Here is a 16,897-nt window from a genome sequence, read left to right as displayed (position 1 = left end):
AGGGGACGCATCGATGGGGTATAGCTCGGTCCTCTTGGGGCAATTGGTACCACCTCATTAGGACAGTGTTATGACCACTTTGACTTGAAACCTTAGCGGATTGTCATATGTTAGGGAATCTTTGTAAAGGCCTCGTAGCGTCCCTATGCAATCACAACTCGGAAGTGTGGTATTGTGCCTAGCTAGCATATTGCGTGGTTGGGTTCAAAGTTCTTCGGAACTTTTACACGAATTGTGGTGAAAGTGTACAACATCTGCAGAGTGTAAAACTGATATATCAGCCGTGCCCACGGTCACGAGCGGCTTGGACCCTCACATGATTAATAAACTTAAAGATGGATATAAATCACATTCTGGTTATTTCTTGTGGCCTTGCTGAGTACCAACCATAAGTGTACTCACCCTTACTTACTGCTGCTCAGAAGGAGAAAGTTGTGGTGAAGTCTTTTGAAGATGTTGCTGAGTTCTAGGCATGCGCAACCCCCAGTCGATTGCCTGTGAAGTTTGGAGTCTCCTTTTCTAGGATAAGCTGTATAACTCTGATAGTCTTTTATTTGTTTTAGTTCATTTTTACGTGATACTGTTGCTGATTATTCACTTATAATGTCTCTATATGTATGAAACTTGATCTTGGCATACATATAGCTATGCATTCGGTTTTGTCCTTAAAACCGGGTGTGACAACTTCGGATTATCACATCAGAACAAATAAAAGCCCAAAAGATGAAGATATACAGCTGCATCAGTAAGCACCAAAATCGTTCAGTTCCAACAGGTTCAGTAGAAGCTGAAGACAGACATGTCTCTCAGATACATTGGTAATCAGTCACATACTACTGGTGACGAACAATAAATTGTCAGCATATAGAACTTTACAAAGCAGACCCTTGCTATTCGTCAAATATCCTCTTATCACAATTATACTAATAATGTTATAAGATATGAATGTTTCTCGACTTACAGATTCCCGATCCACGACTTACAGATTCCCGATTGAGGGACCGAAGCCGGCGACCAGAGGGGGGTGAATGGGAGCCGATCAAAATTTCTTTCGAAATTCAACCAGTCGGCCTATATCCCAAAATCAACCAAACCCTCAAGCGTTCTGACCAAAGTTCGAAGTAGCTATTGAAAAACTAAACCAACACAAAAGGCCTCGAACGAGCGAGCGAAACCACGAAGCAGATCGGAAGGGAATCGGAAAAACTGCAGAACTGATCTGCCTGGACCGGTCTGACCGGTGCACAGGACCGGTCTGACTGGTCGAGTCTGTTCAAAAACTAGCAGACCGGTCTTGCCTACCGGTCTGACCGGTGGAACCCAGAAAACCCCCGAAAACTTGGATTCAAATGATGAATCTCAACCAAACGACCACGAAAATCGATGAAACTTGGGGGATTGCTTCGCCCCTACCCCGTGAACATATCCCCAAGAGATCTCGTCCTAAAGATCAAAGAATCTCGAGAATTCGAGGGGAGATCAAGAATGATTGGAGTTTTCTCAAAAACTCAAGAAATCCAATTCAAAAGAGCTCGTGATTCCAGAGGGTTTGGGACAGGATCAGAAGCACGAGAATCACAACAAAGAGCTCGTAGAATCCTAGCAATCATGTGCACCAAAAACGAAATAGAAATCCATCACACAAGGGCACAAAAACTAGGGAATTGGATTGATTCAAAAGCCTAGAGGGCACAAGGAGGATGGGGCCTCCTTTCCCAATCAAATCCAATACAAAGTCTCACAACTCCATAATCAAAACCTACTCTAAAGAGAGGAACAGAGGGAGAGGAACACAGGGGCGGCGGCCTGGAGAACAGAGGAGTCCACGAATAGATTACAAAAGCCGCAATTAACCTAACACAAGTGAAGGGGTATTTATACCCGCGGGACCGGTCAGACCGGTACGCTGGACCGGTCAGACCGGTTGGCCTGCAGCACCCCTGTACACGATCTCATCCGACGGCCGAGGTTCTTTCTTCGAAACGAAGTCTTCTCTGCGATGCCGCCATCTTGATGAAGATCAAGTCCGCGGTTTTGGAGGGTCCGCGAAACCTGGGTAGGTGGCCGGTTTTGAGAAAACCGCCAAAACCTCACGCGCGGGAAGATTCCCGCCTCCACGTCGTGGCCCTAGACGCCATTCCCGCCTCGGCCTTCTGACGGCCCTAGACGCCGCCCGACGCCCGTCACCTCCTCGCCCGCAGCGAGGCCCTAGACGTCGTCGACGCCTGTCGCCTCCGTCAGTCCCGAGACCGACGCCCGTGCCTCCACGACTTGGCGTCTTCGACCGCCGTCCGCCTCCTTGGTTTTGTGGCGCAAACTAAGAAACCCGCCTTCCGTCGCCGCTTGCGCCCTCGATCCAGGAGTGGACGCCACAGCTGCCGCCCGGTCCGAGCTCCGGTCCCGGCTGCCCTTCACCGCCGTCCACCGCACGGTCCATCGGCCACAGCACCTCCATGGCAGCTCCCCGTCGACACTCGACGCCCGTGTACCTGCAATCCAAAGACCAAGCGCACGATCACACCGCACGGTTGACAATTCACTCATCACAAGCAGGATAGAGTACTCAACATTCCTCAATCTCCCCCTTGATGAGTGCATTGTCAACACACCACCTGAAAACAGAGAAGTGATAAAAAGAGAAGCATATCCCGAAAGCTCCCCCTTTCCGTTTCAGTCATGCACAGCCTTGCCCGGGTTCTCACAAGTGCAAAGTGAGCCGTCCCGAAAGCTCGATCAGTGCGACAAGCAATCCCACCTGGATCTTTTCAATCCATTTCAAGAACAGTTCAAGCAATTTTATCAGATTTAGATCATTTCAAGTATGAATTGCTAAATGAGAAGGCTATACTAGCATGAATAAGATAGCAAAGCATATCAACACGCCCTAACATGCTAGTAGCCAAAACAGGGTGATCATGTTTTCATATTTTCAAATCAAAATAGCTTAACTCAGATGATGTCATATACACAATGGAGCAAGCTATACATGATCAAGTTTATCAACTCACACTAGCAGGCACTAGAAGATCATAGCAATGTATACAAGAATGCTAGTGCAAGTGAGACAATGCAAAATGCAAACATGTACAATGTATATGCACAATGCAACTAACCAAGCTAAAACTAAGATAAGGACAAAGAAAAAACAAAAGCTAAGCAACTGACGAACTCAGCAAATACAACGGCTCAAAGACACACAGGACTAGGCCAAATGAATCCAACTGAGTACCATGGAAAATGCAACAATCAGAAAACCACCAGTCCATCCTGAGAGGAAAACATACAAGCTGAACGCTCACATACCTCGATGAAGATCCCGCTGGACCTAGAGCATAGCAAGCTCAAGGTCACCTCCCCTGCGTCCTCAGCGGGTCCACCTTCTGCTCGAACAGGTTCTTGTAGAGGTGAACGATCGAAGTGGAAGTAGTGGTACTGGATCGTCCTCCTGAGCTGAGGTAGTCGAAACAGAAGGGGCCGGAGCCTGCAGCCGGCGCAGTAACTCCGGATCATCATCGGCAACTGAGGTAGAGCTCCCCCTCAACAAGTGATACCTAGCACAAGAGAAGCTAGGACACAAGAAAATAGCAAACACCAAAAATCCAGAGCAAAACTCAAGCAAACGATTAGGTGTTAGTCAAGATACATGCAAAAGTATACCAAAAGACACTCTAGAACATATCAAGACAAAAGATATTCCTAGAAAAGTCTAAAGGCACTCAACAACATGAACCAAGGCAGCAAGACTATATGAAGAAGATACTTGAGCTAGCAACCAGACCTAAGGAGCACAAGCTACACAAGCATGAGGGGAACTGAACAAAGCACACACCCTGAGCTAGCAAGAGTCATGACAATATGAAAACCACAAAAACTAGCATACAGAGTGACTAGTCCACCATAGCACAAGTACAGACCTAGCAAGCAAAGCAAGTATGAGATAAAGAATCTACAACAAGTCACAAGCAGAAAGTGTACAAAGAACTCAAAACGCAAACTCAAATGTACATATGATACACAAACCACCACGGGCTATCCATCAGCCTTGGAGAACCATCAAGTCTTGATCAAGCCTGCATAAGACCAAGATCCATGGAGCACTTGTTCTCCAAGCCACCAACCTGCATCACCAACGAGACATAGGGGGAGCAAACGTCTCGACACTGGGGTTAGCAAAGTGAGAAGCAAACCGGTGACGAGCCATTTGCTCTACAGAAGGGTAACCAAAGTCAGGCAAGGCGTATCCCCTGTCCCGTCTACCGCGAGGCCGACGATCACAACCGCGAGGAAAGCGTGGAGCATCGAAACCTCCTCCAAAGCCTCGGTCCCGTGGTCCATAGCCGTACTGAAAACGACCAGGAGCACGACCGGCAAAGCGACCACCCGCTGGAGCACGGTAACCACCACCGTCTCCCTGACCTCCACCTACACGGTGCGCCCTAGCATCTTGCCTACCACCACGCCGAGAAGGACAATGCACCCGAGCAGAGTACATGTCCGCATTCCGTCTCTCTTGCTCTCGCCTCACACCCGCTTCCTCCTGAAGCAAAACTCCTCCAGGTGACCTTCCCTGTCACAGAACTCGCAGTGATACCTCACCTCACGCTCGGGAGGTGGAGGCCTAGCCTGCGGACGGGGAGGAGCAGCCCTCTTCTTCTGGGCAACCTGGGCTGTGGCAACAGGGAGTGTGTCGAGGGGATTCCTCAGCACATTGGGCTTTGGAACCCAAACCTGCTTCTGCGGAGGTGCTTTCGGTGGTTCTTTAAGCACACCATCTGCGGGGTCAACAAGCGAAGGCTGCGTGCTCGTGCTAGCAGTGTTTCCAGCAGCCTTGCCAATCTTACCATACAACCTGTCAAAGTCTGACTTCGTGTATGTGTAACCGACCCCAAACCCATCACAACGCTTGAACTGTTTAATCATCATGCCCAACTACGGCTCACTGCTAGAAACCCAACTCAGAATCGCCCTAAGATAGGTATTCTCATTCTCTAAGTTGGCTTTCTCTACCGCAAGACTATCTAAATCAGCAATCAAACTAGGGCAAACAGAGCAGTCAATAGGTGGGCTAGACTCTACGACCTTAGTCTTTCCAAAAGACTTGATCAAAGCGTTCTTCTCATCTAGCTCCGACCTAAGCGTGGGACAAAGCTTACAAGCGCCAAGCAAAGCAGGCCTAGATCTAAGCTCCTCTAGTTCACACACAACAGTAGCAAACTTGGACTGCAAAGAAGCTAGATTAGACTTGAAGATAGGACACTCATCGCATTCAAGCACATCACTAACAATGGGAGCGTCCTTGACAAGTTCAAGCTCATGCTTGGCCTTGGCTAGCTCATGAGACACGTCAGAAAGCGAAGTCTTAGCAACATCTAAGTTCGCGACGTTCTCATCATGCTTGGCACGGAGAGCAACAAGATCATTCATGTGAGATATGCAGCCAGCGCACTCATCCTCACTAGATTTCTCCCTAGCACAAGCCAGCTCAGCCCTAAGCTTTCTACGCTCTCTAGCTGCTTCCTTAAGCAGCCTCTTCTGGTTGTCGAGAGCGGCGTACAACTCCCTAACCTCTGTATCAAGCAGGTCGATCGTGGAGTTTGCCTCTGAATCGCTCTCGGATCCCGGAGAAGAGCCGGAGTGCGTCGGTGTAGCATGTCCACCCGAAGACGCACGAGCACCATCGGCTTCGCCCGCCATGGTGCAGAAGCTCTTGCGCCGACCGGCCGCCAAGCAAAGGCCGATGAAGCTGGTGGCTTCCTTGTCCCGCTTCTTCTTCTTCTTGTCGTCGTCGTCGGAGGTCGGTGAAGAAGAGCGGTCGGTGTCGGAGCTCTTGTCGAGGTCGCTGAGCTGCGCCAGGAAGGCCTTCTCCCGCTTCTTGGCCTTGTACTGGAAGCGCTTCTTGAGCGACTCCTTGTCGAAGCGTCCCCCCGGTCACGACTGCGGTGCTTGTGGCGCCGACGCTCCTTGTTGGAGCCTCCCTCGTCGCGGTCGCGGTGGCGGTAGTAGTCGAAGGAGTTGTTCTGGCCACCGCCGGACTTCTTGGGGAAATCGGCGATGAAGTGGTTCAGATCACCGCAGTTGTAGCACCCGGGGTTCTTCTTCCTCTGCCTGTTGTGGTAGACGCGCTGGAACTTGTTGATGAGGAGGCACAAGTCGTCGTCGCCCAGTGTCTCCAGTTGCTCATCTGAAACAGAAGGCAAAGAGGCAAGAGAAAAGCCAAGAGCAGAGTTAGCGTTAGAGCTCGATCCACCACCTGGACCAGTCACAAGAGCGATGCTCTTGGAAGGAGGGGCACCATTGAGCTTGGCTCGTGTCTGGTTATCCACCTCCGTGGCCTTGAGCTTGCTGAAAAGCTCGTTCACGGTCAGAGTCTCATAGCCTGCAGACTCAATGATCGTGTTCACCTTGAGATCCCACACAGAGCGGTCAAGTGCGTAGAGCAACTTGAGAGCCTTCTCATACTCTGTGTACTCAAGGGCACTAGCAGATCTGTTCGCATTGACTTTGTTCACAATCGACTGAAAACGACTGAACATCAAGTCAATGCTCTCACCCGGCTCCTGTGTGAAGTTCTCGTACTCAAGCCGGTGAGTCTTGAACAGTCTGGCCTTCACCTGAGGTGTACCCTCGTGGTAGTTCTCAAGGCACGTCCAAATCTTGTGGGCTTCCTGAAAACCTTGGACGCGTGAGAACTCCGCACGAGAAACGCCAGCGAACAAGGCATTGACGGCCTTGGCGTTAGCCTCGTGCTGGGTCACCTGAAGAGGTGTGGTCCGAACAGCAAGCACCTCGTAAAGCTGGTTCGTGGTAATTTCCCAGACATCGGCTCCCATGCTCTGCAGGAAGGCTCTCATGCGAACCTTCCAGTAGGCATAATCCTCGCCGGAAAACATCGGGATCTTACCAAGACTCGTCATGGTCGCCAAGTGGTTTTCGAACCGGTTAAGGTATTGAAAACCTCAACCGAGCTCTGATACCAATTGAGGGACCGAAGCCGGCGACCAGAGGGGGGTGAATGGGAGCCGATCAAAATTTCTTTCGAAATTCAACCAGTCGGCCTATATCCCAAAATCACCCAAACCCTCAAGCGTTCTGACCAAAGTTCGGAGTAGCTATTGAAAAACTAAACCAACACAAAAGGCCTCGAACGAGCGAGCGAAACCACGAAGCAGATCGGAAGCGAATCGGAAAAACTGCAGAACTGATCTGCCTGGACCAGTCTGACCGGTCGAGTCTGTTCAAAAACTAGCAGACCGGTCTGACCGGTCTTGCCTACCGGTCTGACCGGTGGCACCCAGAAACCCCCCGAAAACTTGGATTCAAACGATGAATCTCAACCAAACGACCACGAAAATCGATGAAACTTGGGGGATTGCTTCGCCCCTACCCCGTGAACATATCCCCAAGAGATCTCGTCCTAAAGATCAAAGAATCTCGAGAATTCGAGGAGAGATCAAGAAGGATTGGGATTTTCTCAAAAACTCAAGAAATCCAATTCAAAAGAGCTCATGATTCCAGAGGGTTTGGGACAGGATCAGAAGCACGAGAATCACAACAAAGAGCTCGTAGAATCCTAGCAATCATGTGCACCAAAAACGAAATAGAAATCCATCACACAAGGGCACAAAAACTAGGGAATTGGATTGATTCAAAAGCCTAGAGGGCACAAGGAGGATGGGGCCTCCTTTCCCAATCAAATCCAATACAAAATCTCACAACTCCATAATCAAAACCTACTCTAAAGAGAGGAACAGAGGGAGAGGAACATAGGGGCGGCGGCCTGGAGAACAGAGGAGTCCACGAATAGATTACAAAAGCCGCAATTAACCTAACACAAGTGAAGGGGTATTTATACCCGCGGGACCGGTCAGACCGGTACGCTGGACCGGTCAGACCGGTTGGTTAGACCGGTCATACCGGTGCCAGGGACCGGTCAGACCGGTTGGCCTGTAGCACCCCTGTACACGATCTCATCCGACGGCCGAGGTTCTTTCTTCGAAACGAAGTCTTCTTCGCGATGCCGCCATCTTGATGAAGATCAGGTCCGTGGTTTTGGAGGGTCCGCGAAACCCGGGTAGGTGGCCGGTTTTGAGAAAACCGCCAAAACCTCACGCGCGGGAAGATTCCCGCCTCCACGCCGTGGCCCTAGACGCCGTTCCCGCCTCGGCCTTCTGACGGCCCTAGACGCCGCCCGACGCCCGTCACCTCCTCGCCCGCAGCGAGGCCCTAGACGCCGTCGACGCCCGTCGTCTCCGTCAGTCCCGAGACCGACGCTCGTGCCTCCACGACTTGGCGTCTTCGACCGCCGTCCGCCTCCTTGGTTTTGTGGCGCAAACCAAGAAACCCGCCTTCCGTCGCCGCTTGCGCCCTCGATCGAGGAGTGGACGCCACAGCTGCCGCCCGGTCCGAGCTCCGGTCCCGGCTGCCCTTCACCTCCGTCCACCACACGGTCCATCGGCCACAGCACCTCCACGGCAGCTCCCCGTCGACACTCGACGCCTGTGTACCTGCAATCCAAAGACCAAGCGCACGATCACACCGCACGGTTGACAATTCACTCATCACAAGCAGGATAAAGTACTCAACATTCCTCACCGATCCACTAATATGCAAACAGCTTGACATGGGGAACTGATGAAGCACAAAGGACATACAATTCCTTCATCTTAGTCAATGTACAAACGGATTATATTCACACATGACTTTTGAGAAGTTTCATCTTCCGCACCGCACCATTTCAGGTTTGCGCCCAACTGCAGAAACTCCACGCCCAGCACATGGATATATTTACAATGGCAGAGCTCGTATTTTGTGTCGCTTTCAATACCACCCTCTAATTACCACAGGGAAATTCCTTCATATGCATCACATGAAAACTGGAGTTCTTCAATCCATCTTGGTGAATATGTATCCTATGGGTATGATTTTAGGATGCCACTGTACTTTATTTAACTGCCAATTGGTTGTGCAGGAAGTCTAAAACAGATAGGCGCTGAAAAATACAGAATCAAGCTTAGCTCACAAAGACACATAGGGGGAGCAGTGCAAGGATGGGAGGACATATGATGGGGATAAATAATAGTTACCCTTTGCTCAAGACTAGCTTGCTCAGGACCAAGCTTCAGTTTCTCAAGGCATTCAATTGCTTCCTTGACACCCTTGACTGCAGTGCTTTCATTCCCAAGGTTTCTATCAACATCCGCAACTTTTGCAAGAGAAGTTGCTAGATCAATTACCTATATCCAACAGATGTCAAATTATAAAATGATTGTATGTGCATCTTTAGTAAATACTATGAATCATCTATATGTTCTATGCAACATCTTAGCTCGAAGAGAAACAGTTAAAACTAAGTTGATTAAATTAAGCTTGACTGCTGAAACAAAACTAGTCTGAAAAGGTAAATTTATACATGAGCAATGGTACATTCTAATATAATATCAAAAGCAAGCACACAGAGGAATCAACATTTGACATTCTAGGACTGCAGTTTGTACAATATAAGTAGCCTTTGTATCCCATAGAAAGGTCAGGTTTCATAACAAAATCTGCAGGGAAGCTGATCTTTCATCAGCTTCAATTTGAATGATGTAAAAGTTAAATAATCAAGAGAATGTGTTAAGAAAATACAAAAGCTTGCTGTAATCTGACATGAACTTGCACTTTCTTCAGAAGTAAAGATACAAGTCTATCTTCCCCATGTTTCCTGATCATTATTCTGTTTCTCTTTGCAATCAATTCTTTTTTAGCATATGACAATTTAACTAGAGAATTATGCATGTTTCTCATCCTGAACATGCCCATTGGCAATGGTATCCTCAACTGGTTGTACAGATCTCCTTCATATAGTGATGCAGAAAGCTCAACAGCCAAGACCATTTGGATCAACGTCAAGATTCAAGAATCTCTACCAAGACAATAAGAAAAGCCAATATGTCAATCACCCACTATTGGCATCTCCTAACGACCCTGGATGACACTTTGGCCCACTTTGAGCAGCTGTTTTTAATTGAAACATTGATGCTCAAAAGGTTGCAAGGTTCCTTCTGTAAATGCACCTCAACATGGGGCAAAGCACCAGCCAGGGCTTCAGGTGATGGCTATAGTCCATTATCAACATAACCACCTTGGACAAGCACACAGCTATAGGACTCAAATATGCAACCCCCATCTCTTCATATCATCTTTCAAGAAATTGCCCATGCTGGTGCACGTGGCGTGGACCATGATGCTATTCTGACAAGAGGGTGTACTTGCCCAATGTGACAAGAACTGCCTCCACTTAGTGGAGTTCAACACCAAAAAAGGTCAAGCACAAAGGGAACTGAGCTGACTAGGTCACATAATCTACAGATGCCCTACCTTTTACTGCGAAATCAGCAGTTAGGCCATATAATTGCTTGTATACCCCAGTTATACCATACAATCACCAACAGGTGGGGTACCAATCACTGATTTTAGAATAATGTCAATAAGAAATGGCTGGTACTTTTCCAACGAGCAGGGACAAAAGGTAAGGATGCATAGTATTCCTTCCATTTCTTGATTAAGACAAAGAAATAATTATATTTAAGATTTGTGCTTAATCATAAGTGAGAGCTTAGAAATTACCTGGGAGGCCGCTGCTGAGTGTTCTTTCACTGCATTTCTGTGAAAATCCAATGAACGGGAATAATAACTTCGTGCAGATTGCAGGTCCCCATCATAGTAGCGAAGGTCGCCAATTTTATTAAGTGAAACTGAGAGAGTATGCACCAACTGTAGATGGATATATAAAACTAAATTAATAGAATGGATTTTTTAAGCTACCCCGCTCATAATAAATTGAATACAACCTCAAGATCCTTTACGGGTAATTTTGAGAGGAACTCAGCGCTTTCTTCATAGTAACTGATTGCTGAAGGAGAATCTCCCAAGGTCCGACTGAAAACATGGTACAGTTGTAAGGATACAGTGTGCCATGAGTTCAGTGATCAAAATAAACTAAGAAAAAAACAATGGGGGTAACAGCGATAAAGAGGGCTGATGCATACAAAACATGCTAAAACAGGTGCAACCCCAATTAGATGAATTTGTGGCTGACTGCTATAACAGATTGATAAGAATATTCAAAAGTAGACATGCATCAAGATTTTATTTCAGGAAAAACAAAAGACATGCATCAAGAAACAAGATACAGTATTTAGCAAACAGAACAGCAAGGGCATTGACTTCTCATTTCTTTTCAAAAAGAAAGGGCTACAGTATCAGTATTAATTCCACAAACTATTATTGATTTGCATGAACCTTCGATATACGGGTACAGTATTAGTATTAATTCCACGGGAGAGGTCTTGTTGATTTACCGATGCTGGCTTATACTACAATGGACCTTAGAAAAAAGAAACCTCACATTCCAGTACATACATAAAAACTGTTATCTTAATTAGAATTTTGCTCAATGCATGGTTAAAACATCAGCGGAAAGTTAGCACCTCTTGCAGTCTTGCTCATTACAATCTAAGACTGGAATGAGCCTGCAAGACTACTGGAATGGGCCTTTGCTCTTGGGACAGAAAGCACCGAGCCTCCAAATTCCAGAACATTATTCATTGTATACAAATTATATCCTTTTGGACATGGTGCACAAACTTAGTTCTATCATGAACAAATATATTTAGACTGCCAAGTGACAATGACACTAACAGGTTCTGCACCCAAAATACTTCATTGTACAATATTTCACAATTTATCCTGACATATTTCCCAAGAAATTTAGTAGTCAAAGTTGCCTCTTTTATAATACTCCATGTCCGAAATCATAATAACACGTTGATATACACAGGGAGTGCATAAAGCTAATAACTGATAAAGATTTAATGGGTTGAACCAGCAAAGCATTAATTCTTTTTTGAAATAAACAAAGAATTAATATTTCGCAGAATTCCTACCGGTAGTATGCTTAGTTCCCCAAAGTGGGGACAACTATTTAGGAGTAACATAGTCAAGAGAGAGGGCCGTACCAGCAATCCCCAAGCATTCCTAAAACAGCTCCAAGTTGAGAGCGCAGGTCTAGATTATCTTCTGAAGATTTCAACTCCTCCCTGATGTCTTCTGCACACATACTAAGCCTTGACTTCGCACTTCCAATGTTCTGAGCACGGAAAGCCTGGAAATGTAGAAGCAGCATGCATTGTTAAAACATCAAGATCATAAAAAATAGTAGTGCAGACCAAAGAATAATTAGCTATGCGAATTTGACAGGTTAAAAGATCAAATGATGAGGTAAAATGCAATTCATTTCACCACTGACCCTCATAGCTTGCTGCACCAGAAAAGCTCCTCTCTCCATTGAAACATCCTCATATATCACCTTGCTCTTGCCACCCAAACGATCGACGAGGGCCTGAAGTTCAGAATCGGGCTCAATGCCCTGTATACCAGCACCACACAACGGGCAGTCCTTAAAGCACAGGGGCGGAGCCAGGAAGTTGATTTTTTCATTATTAGAGGGGGCCAACCATACAAATTTATATAAAAATTTAATCAAAATTTAAATTTCTAATGTAAATTTGGGGACCATGCCCCCCCCCCCCCCCCCCCGTCCGTCTCCGCCCCTGTTAAAGCGCGATACACAAGCCCTGCAAGGAAGGAAATCCCGGTGACAAACTATTTTCAGGCGAGGAAGGGAATACAATGCTACAATGTGTATTGAATCTGGACCGGAAAGCGCAAGACGCACCTGCAGAACTTATGGGAGCAGGGGTTGCATCTGCTGCATTCGTGGAGCAGCGCCTGGCAGACCACGCAGCTGAGCGGGCCCAGCTTGAACGTGCCGGAGTCGTAGCCGAACGGGCACCTCGCCGGCACCAGCCGGGATCCGAGCTCCTTCCTTCATCAGCGCCGCTCGCGCCGCCCTGGTGCCCCGCGCCACCCTGGTTCTTCCCGGTGACGGGGCATGCGCCGCTGGCGCTGACGTTCCTGTCAGATTTCGCGGGGCACACACCGCCGCCGCTGCTCCTGTTGGATTTCATGGCGCATCCACTTCCAAGATCGATCCTTGGGCACTGAAGAACGAAGAACCTAACTGGATCATGGATGGGCGGATTTGAGATTAGCGGCCAACGAACCCGCCGCAGCTAATCGCACGGAGAGAAAGGAATATTCGGGCTTGATTGCTCGTAAATGGAACTAGTAACAAATACTAGTAGAAAACAAAAAGGTTCCAAATAAGGAATCGAAATCCTGGGACAGTCCGTCGTCCAAGCAAGCTCGGGTTACCTACCGGCAGCAGAAGAAATCGATGGAAGCCCGGATGGTGAGGATGAGGAAGGGAGCGACGACCCTCGACGAGGCAAGACAAGACGTGAGTGGGAAGAAAGACTTCTTTTTTCAAATAGCCCTTGGTGGTATGCAGAGACTCGGCTCGGCTGGCTCCACCCCCGCCGCCCACGGCGGTGAGGTCGCCGTCTCGCGGATGATGGTGAGAGGGTGAGGCCGGCGCGACCACCAATCCCGGCGGCGGTTGAATGGTTGGAGTCGGAGAGGAGAGAGGACGACCCGGGCAACGGCCAGTAGCAGCCAGCGGAGCGAGCAACGCGCCCAGCGTGACCGTGGGCCACAGGTGGGCCGGCAGTCTCAGCTTGAGCTGTTCGTGTCGAACACGATCAGGCCGAGGCCATGGATGGATCGGAGCAGGAAAAGATGGAGCTTGTCGTCTCCTTGCCCGCTTCTGCTACTTACAGACAAGAAGACGACTTCCCTCCCTCCCCTGCTCTCGTCTCGCCGCAGATTCAAAGGATGCCGGTGGCTCAGGGCAGCAGCTCTTTCTTCTGGGGGGGGGGGGGGGGGGGGGGGGGGGGGGGGAACGCCTCTGCTGCCAAAATGTTGGTCGTTTTTTTTTTTTTTTGACAAAGCCGCCGTCTGATTTCCCCCGGATGGCCGACCAACACGACGAGTGTTGCATGTCCGGCTTGTGCCACATGACCCACTATTTTCTACATGGAGTGTTTGAATGGGAGACACCGATCGTGAAATGCCACCAATCAAATAAAGCCGGTCCACACAGTACTGGTCTTGTTTGGTTGATCTAGCACACGATTTTCGAAAAGAGAATCTTAAGTCTATTTATAAAATCTTTTTAGGGATGAGTGTAATTTTTCGTGACAAATCTAATGACAGTAATTAGTCGATGATTGGCTACGGTGATGCTACAGTAAACATCCTCTAATCACGCGATCAAAGGTTTTATTAAATTCTTCAAGATTCTTAGCGCATGTTTCTGAAGTTGGTTTTGAAAACTGACTTAATTTAATACCTCTAATTAACGGTCAAAGTTGATACAAATCCTAGTATAGCACAAACCAAACAGGACCACTGATAATAAGCTAATAAATCGCTTAATTACCTTTCAGTTTTAGGACCGGAGTGCTATTTTAAATGCCAATTCTGAAAGACCTACTCTGGTCAAGTTTGGCCTGTCAATTAAGCCTCCAGATGGGAGTGCATTTAGTTAAGACTACTGCTACATCATTGTCACGGCTATCGCTTTCCGTCTTTCAAGCTGAAAAATGCGTAGCCTGGTACATACTTGTCGACCACATACATTTTCCACTACCGCTGCGGTATTTTAAAATAGGAAATCTTATGTGTTCTTTGCAAGCACATGTTTTATTACACCGCAGTGAGGTCGTAGTAGTAATTTCTATCATATTCCAAGGAGTCGATCTTCTGAGAAATTAGAATGCATGTCAGCCAAGAATAAGCATGGTGTCGGATACCATGATTAGGGGTACCCTAATCGGAGTACTAAGATCACCCTGAAAAATGCGAACACATGTTAGGAGACTGGGCCCGCGAAGGCCCACGGGCTCCTTCCAATCCGGAAGAAAGTAAAGGACTCAAAAAAGCTCAGCATGCGGCTCATTCGCATCCCCCTCGAACCCGCGGGGCAATCTCCGCCTCGCTCGAGGGCTCCCATCGAGACCCTCGACTACGCCCCGCATCTCCGCCTCGCTCGAGGGTAGCGAACCTACCCTCGAGCGGGCAAATCATCTCCGCCTCGCTCGAGGCCACCCCTCGGCGTAAGGGACAAACGGCCATGCCGCTCCCCCGCCCGTCGTACGGAGACATTAAAAGCCAACCACTCCTCCACAGCGCCCAGGACAGATGGCGTCAGGCCGTCATTCCCCACAGTGGCTGTGACCGGAGTCCCGTCCGCCAACTCCAGTCACTGCTCCGCCATCCCGGGTGCTGTGGCAACACTATGAGACCTGCGACGCGGGACGAGACGCGCTCGGCACTGCTCCCGGACTCCACCTCATCACACGTATGGCCCCGGACCCACCACCTGCTTGGGAAGGGGTCCGACGACGCCACGTGCCCCTCCAGGAGGGACGCTCAGCACACGCAGCCGGAGTCCCGGACCTCCCCCCTCGAGGGGTCCGGAACCTCCACGCAACCCTCGGACCTCCTTAGTGCGCACACCGGCACTTTATCCAGGGGGGTCCGGGACCGCCGCGTGCCCCGCCACCGCTGGAGCACACAGGATTCTGACCTGTAGGGCCCACGGAACGCCACATCTGGAGGACTAAACATCCTACAGCGACGACCACGCCGCCTGCTGGGGTTGGCAGGACGCCAGCGCGATCTCCGCGAGGTCAAGGACGATGCCCAGGACGACCACCACGCTCGACGCCATACCCCACAGTGTACTTCCCACAGTACTCGACTATTGTATCCCCGCAACTCGGAGAGAAACGACGACCTCCGCGATCCCCTGTACATGTACCCGTCCCTCCTTGTGTCTATAAAAGGAGGAGGCGGGCATCCCTTAAGGGGGTCGATGGGCTCTCTAGGCATTACACCGCTCAGAGCACACGCAGTCGCTTCTAGCCCCAGCATCGCTATTCGCCATGCTCAACCCCTCTTCTAGCAGAGACTTGGGAGCCTCCCTCCCTCTCTCGCCTCGCTTGTACCCCCTACTACAAGCACTCCGAGTGCAAGATAATACAGTGCCCTCGCACACCCCTTTGCTGGACGTACGGCCCCGTGGCCGGAACCAGGATAAAACCGTGTGTTACTGTGTTCCTCTTGCATCAAAATCTGAGACGAGGAAACACGCAGCATTTACTAGTTGAGATCCGGACCCCCGGATCAGGGCACCGACACATGGTTATTTTTACTACAAATTATTGAAGGCGCCTTTTTATTTTAGAACGAGAATATCCGCTGCACAGAGTCCCTCTCCAAAGGAAAAGAACATGTATGACCAGCCAGGTCATATACGTTGACCAATTTTTTTTTCTAGCTGAACCGTCCATAATTTTACCTCCACCATCCAAGCACGCAGTTTGTGGATATTGCCCACAAACTTCTTTCACTACTGAATACTCAAATTGGGAAATATCATGCGGCTTTTGAATCAAAATATCGCCCATCCAAGCAGACCGACACGGCGACACAGTACATACTGCACCATCAAGGTAAGCCATCTTAGAAGATTGTTCAAGTTCTGATGATAATAAGCACACCAGCAACTAGTTCGGCTTTTTAGGCCTTCTCCAGCGGTGGGTTCCTTTGGTAGGCATTGAATCCCATTTGGGCTTCGATTCTTGTCTCAAGGTCAGGGTGCGGTTTGCTCCAGTGGTAAGGGTGCGGTTTTGGTCTGACAGCTCATTCCAGGGTGCGGCTACTAAAAGGTCTTATATCCTGCAGCATCCAATTTGGGACTTGGGAGTGGCATTAAATGACTGCCTACTTTATCTATCTACGTGAAGTAGAAGTATTAAATTTGCAAACAAGTGCTGAGTTGAATGGGTGTTTGCATTGGCTCCCATTTTGTAGGGGGCTTGTTATGAAAAAAAAAGGCAATCATCGTTCATAACTTTGCAAATCCACAAGCGAAAATGCTGACCACATC

At 48.8% G+C, this 16,897-nt stretch overlaps 1 pseudogene; it reads right to left on the bottom strand.

Annotated features, from left to right (window-relative positions):
• Positions 1-8,629: 8,629 nt before the first annotated feature.
• On the bottom strand, positions 8,630-13,579 carry LOC120643623 (annotated as a pseudogene).
• Between the last annotated feature and the right edge of the window lie 3,318 nt (positions 13,580-16,897).

This window comes from Panicum virgatum, chromosome 8K (assembly GCF_016808335.1).
Source record: "Panicum virgatum strain AP13 chromosome 8K, P.virgatum_v5, whole genome shotgun sequence".
In the NCBI taxonomy this organism is placed as follows: domain Eukaryota; kingdom Viridiplantae; phylum Streptophyta; class Magnoliopsida; order Poales; family Poaceae; genus Panicum; species Panicum virgatum.
This window is presented reverse-complemented; position numbering and strand designations above follow the sequence as displayed.